Below are 7047 nucleotides of genomic sequence, written 5' to 3'. Positions count from 1 at the left end.
ACGACCTTTTAGAGAAGGAAAAAACAGATGGCATCCTGCATTAGTGTAACTGCCCGCTCAGCACCCCGGGTAAGAGAAACTTGGCTTCTCAGCAGCAGTCTTTCTGCCACTTCGACTCAGATCTCTTGGCTCCTCATCCCTGAGGCAGGTTTGAACATCACCGAATTCGCTGACAAAAGCCTGCCGGTGCAATCATGCAGAAGATAGAATTTCACTGCTAAAATGAGATGAATTCAGGGCTGGGAGGCAGCAGAGCCTCTACAAGGCAAGGAAATCTTGCATATTTCCTCAGCCCGTTGCTCTCCTGTTCCAGTTACCTGTGAGGGACACAACTCTTGGCATTTGTAGACCTAGGCAAGGACTTCTGGGGTCTTCATTTTCCACCTGCTGTGACAGACCCTGGGTTGGACTGCATCTCTGTGCTCCTTCCTAAGGGATGAGAGTAACTGGTTGCTGAAGGCAGTGAGTGAGCTGCTTCACGGGAAGATCTTAGTGTAACCCAGATAAATTTTGTTTCTGTTCTCAAGTATCTCAGCTATTTTGTCTTGAGATCCCTGCAGCCCAGAAGGCCACTGGGTGTGTCAAACCAAGGAGAAGGAAGCCTGGTCCTCCTCAACATAAAGAGTAACACAGCTTCAAATCACCATCCTCAATATAGACAGTCCAAACACCCACTCACCAGCTTTAGGAAATCAGAGATGAACCAGATTTAAACTTTGCCAGTGTGTTCAGATCTAGGGGGTTGGGTTGGCCTATGGCTGAAGACTAAGATAGAAACAGCATTCCTTCCTCCTTTTCCCCAATCCAGTGACCGCCCCCACAGCCTTGTGCAGCAGGCACAAAGCTCTACTTTTCCAAGTTCTAACCTATTTTGTCACTGTTGCTTCACTCACACTCTGATCCACTTCATGTCACTTCTCTTCCCTGAGGCCTTTATTCCTTTTTCTACATTTTTTCATTCCCATTTGGAAAACAGGATGACTTAGCAGCTTACACATTTGGTCATATGAGGTACATAGGGTACCCTATCCCCATCTTCCCTCTTTCCCCAAAAAATGTAATGAGAGAGATTGCATTCAACCCAAATACATAGGCAATAATAACAACATCATATCCTTTTTACAGGAAAGCAGCAAGATACCAGTGTGGGACATGATAAAGGTGACACATGGCTCTAGTCACTAGGCAAATACAGTTCCCAGTTAGATGATGGTACAATCTATGTGTGGAAAGAACCAAAATGCCAACCAGAGATGGTTAAAAGTTACTAGAACACACTTCCAAATGGTGTGGCCAGAGTTAGGTTCCTCAGTCTCAAAAGAAAAATCTCACTGAACTCATCTTCTGTTTATGTCTTGGTGCTTTTCTTTAGGATGATGTTTCCTCACAGAACATAGATAGTCCTCCAGCTCTTCTGCAGTTTTTGAACAGGCCAGGTGAAAGTCCCCCAAATCTCCCAACTTTTCTACACCCTACCCCTCAGCTATCTAGTTGTTTGCAGAGCCCAAATAGAGTGGCCTGAACAGCTGTAGGGTGTGCTCCTCTTCAGCATCTCAGACTCTTCAGTTCTTTCTGAAGCATATCAGAGCCTGCCAGAGCCACATGCAGAAGAAGGAACTCTGGAGCACAGATGTGTTTTATCAAAAGGAGAACTTACTGCCTTTGAGCACAGAGCCTGCCGCATGGCGGTTGGAGTGAGTTAGTGTTGCAGAGCACAGAAAAGACAAAAGGCCTTTGGATTGACATCACACTGCAAGAAAATGTGTAATATAAGGCCACAGCCTCATTGCTGTCACTGCCAAAGAATTCATGCATGAACAGGAATATTCCAGCTAAGGGACCTGCTCATTTATCTCCCATTCACATGATTTTGTTCCCTCCAGTTTCTTCTTTCATTTACACTATTTTTTAGCTTCCTGCTTTTCCTGTTCCTTCTATTCTGTCATCCTCTTTCTCTGTATAGCATATTTGCCATCCATTTTCCTTACTGTAGCACTGTCATCTTTGTTGGGGTGAGTCTGTCTCCCTTTCTCATTGGCTCTTTTTCCCATCTCTTTGCCTCATCTCTCTCTGCCTTGTAAGCCACAAACGAGTGTGAGGACACAGGGTCCACAGAAACCACCTGTCAAGTTCACCAAAACATACCTTAGTGTACAAAAGATTGGGAACAGCCTAATTTTGCAGGTGGGTTGCATCTTGACTGATGCAGATCAGGTCAGATCATATCAGTGGAGGATTAGAATGAATGGCGTGAGCTCTACCACAGTCCATCTGCCATTACTTCATCAACTGTCTGTGCCTGTTTTCCAGTGCTAGATGCACTGCTGTATTTCCAAAGCTGTCATAGCCTCTTCTGTGGCGTTATCACACAGAAAATACAGGATACAGCAGGTGTTTACGTTGCATTCCACTGGTACCAAGAAGTTGCCATGTTATGGGCAGGAAATTATTTGCAATACAGGAGAGAGAATATAAGGATCATCTGCAAGCCATGAGTGAATCACCCACTATTAAAGCAACTAACTGATCTCAATAGCTGTTGAACGCGGCTCCCACAACTGTAAGGTTGGCTATGATCAATTATCTTTCACTGTCATTACTGCTGCTGTGGCCCAAGAAATGGCAAGCACTGTCACATGTGGGAGAAGAGTACCCAATTCCAGGTCTAAATTCCTCTAGGGCAGGACTCATGTAAGCAACAGAAGTAACAGGTGAAAAGGACGGACTGGAAGAACATGTTGCCAGTGAATGGCTGGATACAGCTTCAGGCTCTCCAAAAACATGTGTCTGATAGGTATCTTTGCAGTTTCAAAACAGGATACTTCAGATGGGGTTTTTTTGGCCTCTCTCTCCTGCCATCTTCCTCCTTCCTGAAGAAAGGAGTTGATAGAGGCAAACAAAGCAGCCAATGTGACAGGGACAGTCCAGTTTCTGCCAGAGATCGTTTTTTTCCTGTTGAAGTGCCTCACTTTCTTTCTCCACCCTCATGTTCTCCAAACTTGCCTGAAAGTGGCTGCACCAGCTGTTGGAGAGAAAGAGCAGAAAAAAGCCTGTGTGGGAGATAGGGCCAATATGTCCTGGTGGATCTCCTTTACAGGACTAAGATCCTGCATCTGAAACTCACCTCCTGTTTCTTTGGATGCTTCCAGACAGAGCCATTCCTCCCAGGTCATTGTACCAGAAGAACTGCCAACTATACCTCCCTGCAAGAGATTCCCAAGGTTGTTGGTAACTATGATGTTAAAGACGCTCTCTAAAATATTTTTTGCTTATAACTGTGTTTTCCCATTTCCCCCGAATCTATGTGTATTAAATACCTTTGTGGTTCTGGACCTAGGCTCCTGCAAAGCAATTAAAGCTGCTAGTCCTGACTGTACAAAACACCCATAAAGTGTGAGGAATCTACTCACACCCTAGTTTAGGTAGAGTTCAAATCTGAGTCTAGACATTACTCCTCGCCCACATCCCTGTGTCAGACTAAAATCAAAACTCCAACAACTGTGAGCCTGGGGAATATTTATGTGAACTTTGCTGACCCATCCCTGCCTGTTCACAGCATCCCCACAACCTCCAATTGTAATATCTTGAACAGGATTATTAAGTCTACAGGGAGGAAAGAATAAGAACTAGGTGAGCTGTTAAGGAGCAGAAAAAAATCCTTTCTTCATGCCTGTGACCTCAATAAGGAACAGAAATGCAAAAAGAAGCACAAACAGTATGTGCTAACAAAGCAGAAATGTTGCTCCAGCTTCTCCTGTGTGTTTTCAAACACAGTGCTGTGGAGGACTTTAGCATGAATGAAAGAAGTCAGACTGAAGAGATTTGTATACGAAGTCATTTGTCCTCGGAGCACACAAGGCACAGACTATGGGTGCAGAGGCTTGCTTTGCACTGGCATGTCCAGGTGCTGTAAGCTTGACCTGGACTGTTCTCCATTAAAAATCAGAAGATAATTCAGCCTCCATAGTTCACTAATTGTAGGAGCTTGCACTTGACACTGCCAGTTGGGGGCCAATTAGTCAGAGCAGTTATGCTGTTTTGTGTGGTAGGTTATAGATCTGATTTGATACAGACCAGAATCATTATCATGTTTCACACCTGGGCCAGAGCCACTGAGTACCTCTGAGCTGAGAGGAAGCACTGACCTCCAGATTATATATCCAATATTCTGCCAGCAATCCTAAACCAGAAAGGCTAATTTCTCATTTGATGAACTGGATTTGTATTCTTTCTGTCAGGCGAGGTCGATCTTTTATGACTTAAGACAAAATGTTGGGGAGCTCAGTTGTTTTTCTGTAATGCCTAAAGAGTGATGAATACTGGTGGAAAATAATTCCGTATCTGTTTTTTATTGAGGTGTTTCAGTGGTATCTAAAAGGAGATCTGACTTGGACAGTGGTTCAGTTCTCATGAACTTTATGGGCCTCAGCCTTAAGGGGTATTGCATTCACAATCCAAACAAAGTCTTGTGGATTTCTCAGGAGGGTCTAACTGTTAGAGGACCTAGAGTGACCCAAGGGCAAGGTGAGAGCTGTACTAGGAGAAGAGATGCTCCTGGGCTACAGCAGTGGGGAGCCAAAGAGGGACATGATGGTGTGACTGTGTGGTGGGTAACAGTCATGACTTTTTTGTGCCAATGCCTTCCAGCTTGACTTCATAGGACAAAGAACAAACGCATGTTCAACAGAAACAGAGTTCAGGTAAGGAGACATGAAAAGTCAGAGACAGCAGACCTCCAGAAGTAAATGAAATCAGATTTTGTTTTTTAACCATGTGCTGCTTAGGGTGTAGCATACTCTTATGCAGCTCAGAGAGCTGGGAAGGAAGATGTTTGATGGTTTGATTTCAAAGAACTGTCCAAAATCTGTCCATCCATCCACTTTTCACCTTCCCATATGGAGAAATGGAGCAACAAGCACAAAGGACCTCTTCCAACAAGAACACATATTTCCATTTCAGTCCTTTGGTAAGGCAGACATGGGGCAAGAGGGAATTTCACCAGAACTGCAAGGAAGGCTGGCTTGGAGAGGTAGGCAATGGCTTACATGTCTCCTTACCACTAATTGGTGCTGTGATGCTAGGCAGTAACCAATCTGTGGTAGTGAGTAATCCAGCAGACACTTTAGAAATGAGTACACAGCTGTTTGAAGACTAAAATATATTGAGTTACAATTTAATAGGTCTGTAATCATGAAGTAAACACTTGCCAGTTGCACTAACAGTGTTTCAACCCTGATCTAAGCAGCAGTCTCCCTACTGCAAACTGAGGAAATATTATATGAAAATAGAAGCAGAGCTTGCCCAACATTTCCACAGATGATTCCATAGATGTCTCAGACACCAGCCGTTCTGCTCACTACACATCCAAGCCCTTCCAGAAGACCTTGTTCAGATCCTCAACCTCTCCTCTTCCTGGGAGGACTCCTTTGCCCTAAAACTAGGTCAGGTCTCATCTGCACTTCTTCCAGATAGGAAGGACCATCTCTCTTCCACAAATGCAGGTGGAGCATCCTCCCTTCCCAAAGAGCTGTCTGTCATCTGATCCTGTCCTTCACACAAATTTATCCAGAACCCTTTCAGTCCTCTCTGTGATATGATCCTTCGGCCCCCCAGTGCTATCCCCATGTTCATTCCCAAAGTGGACCTGCCCCAGGTGCTTAAAGTTTTATGCAGAACTTTTCCCATCACTGGAGTAGAGATGATTTTCTGCCGATTTCCTATTCAGCACTGCAGGAGAGACAGTGGCAGGCTCCAAAAAGCCTATGAAAGGCAACTGAATGAATATACTGTTCCCTCCAATTGTGACTCCATCATTTCCTCTCATTACTCTAATAGAAACAAATCTTTCTCATCTCAGCCCTATTACCTCACACAAAGGAAAATGGTATGTAATCCTGTTAGAGCTGGGCTGCTGCTGGACACATTTTAAGGTCATTGTTCTGGGATGCCAGTCTCTACTGTGTGAGACTGGGAGAAGTGGGAAATGCAATTACTAGGCTATTCAAATCCCTAGAATGAAATCCTGCCGTTAACAGGCAGAAGCCAGCAAGAAAAAGAGCAGTTGCTTTATGAAATTATAGGGTTTGGCTAAATCAGAGTCTAATCAGCACCTCAGCAAAGGAGCAGGGTTAGCTCCTACTGCCATTCGTGGACTCTCCTCATTTCCCTCAACCTGATCGTTGACATCCCCAGTGGGAGCCCAACCTGCAAGAAGGGTTATGGTCATTAAGCCAGTGGTGTACAAGTCCAGTGGAGACAGTGGTGGTCCATGTCCAGGGTCTACACTGTGCTTTGAAATGGGGAAGCCCTAAGAGTTCAGCAACAGGAATGTGCCTGCTGCTGCCATCACCTCATACTATACTTTGGCTTTGAGCTTCTTGGGGGCAGATTCTGGGATCAAATCTGTCTCCTGATATTTATAGCCTACAGCACCAGTCTTGCTGATTGCTGGTGCAACCCAGCTAAGCAGCCAGGTGGGAAATTTGTACTGCTAAACACACAGAGCTGTAACCCCTCCACAAGGAATTCACAAGCTGGAGGAGAGAAGGGGGCTAGCACTGCTTGTGGCAGTCAGTGAAGCGAAGCAGAGCAATACGAGTGGGAATGATCACAACTGCCTCATCGAATTGGCTTGTATTGAGTGCTTAGACACCAACATGTTGCTAATCATTCCCACCCAGGTGAAGCCAAGGCATTTTTAGCTGCATTTTAGGTAGCAAAGAAAGAATCAGAAATCTTGCAGGACAAGCATTAGGGAAGGCCACACAAAAACAACAGTGACCATCACAAACCACAGCCAGAGATGAACTTTCATCCCAGACTGTTCTTGACAGCCAGCCTCCTACCACTATGCCCTGTGTTTCCTTCTCCTTCTACCCCACACTCAAGCTGTACAGCTGCTCTCACTGGTCTCTCCTGCAGTCAGGCAATCACTCTTCTTACTGCCTTGGTGCCCCTCTTTATCTTCACCTTCCCTGCTGTGTTATCCTCCTGCTGCCCATGTTCCCTCAGTTTCCCAAAGGATTTCTGTCCCACAAGAAAAGGCTG

The sequence above is a fragment of the Mesitornis unicolor genome, unplaced genomic scaffold, assembly GCF_000695765.1.
Source record: "Mesitornis unicolor isolate BGI_N332 unplaced genomic scaffold, ASM69576v1 scaffold8450, whole genome shotgun sequence".
Taxonomy (NCBI): domain Eukaryota; kingdom Metazoa; phylum Chordata; class Aves; order Mesitornithiformes; family Mesitornithidae; genus Mesitornis; species Mesitornis unicolor.
This window is presented reverse-complemented; position numbering follows the sequence as displayed.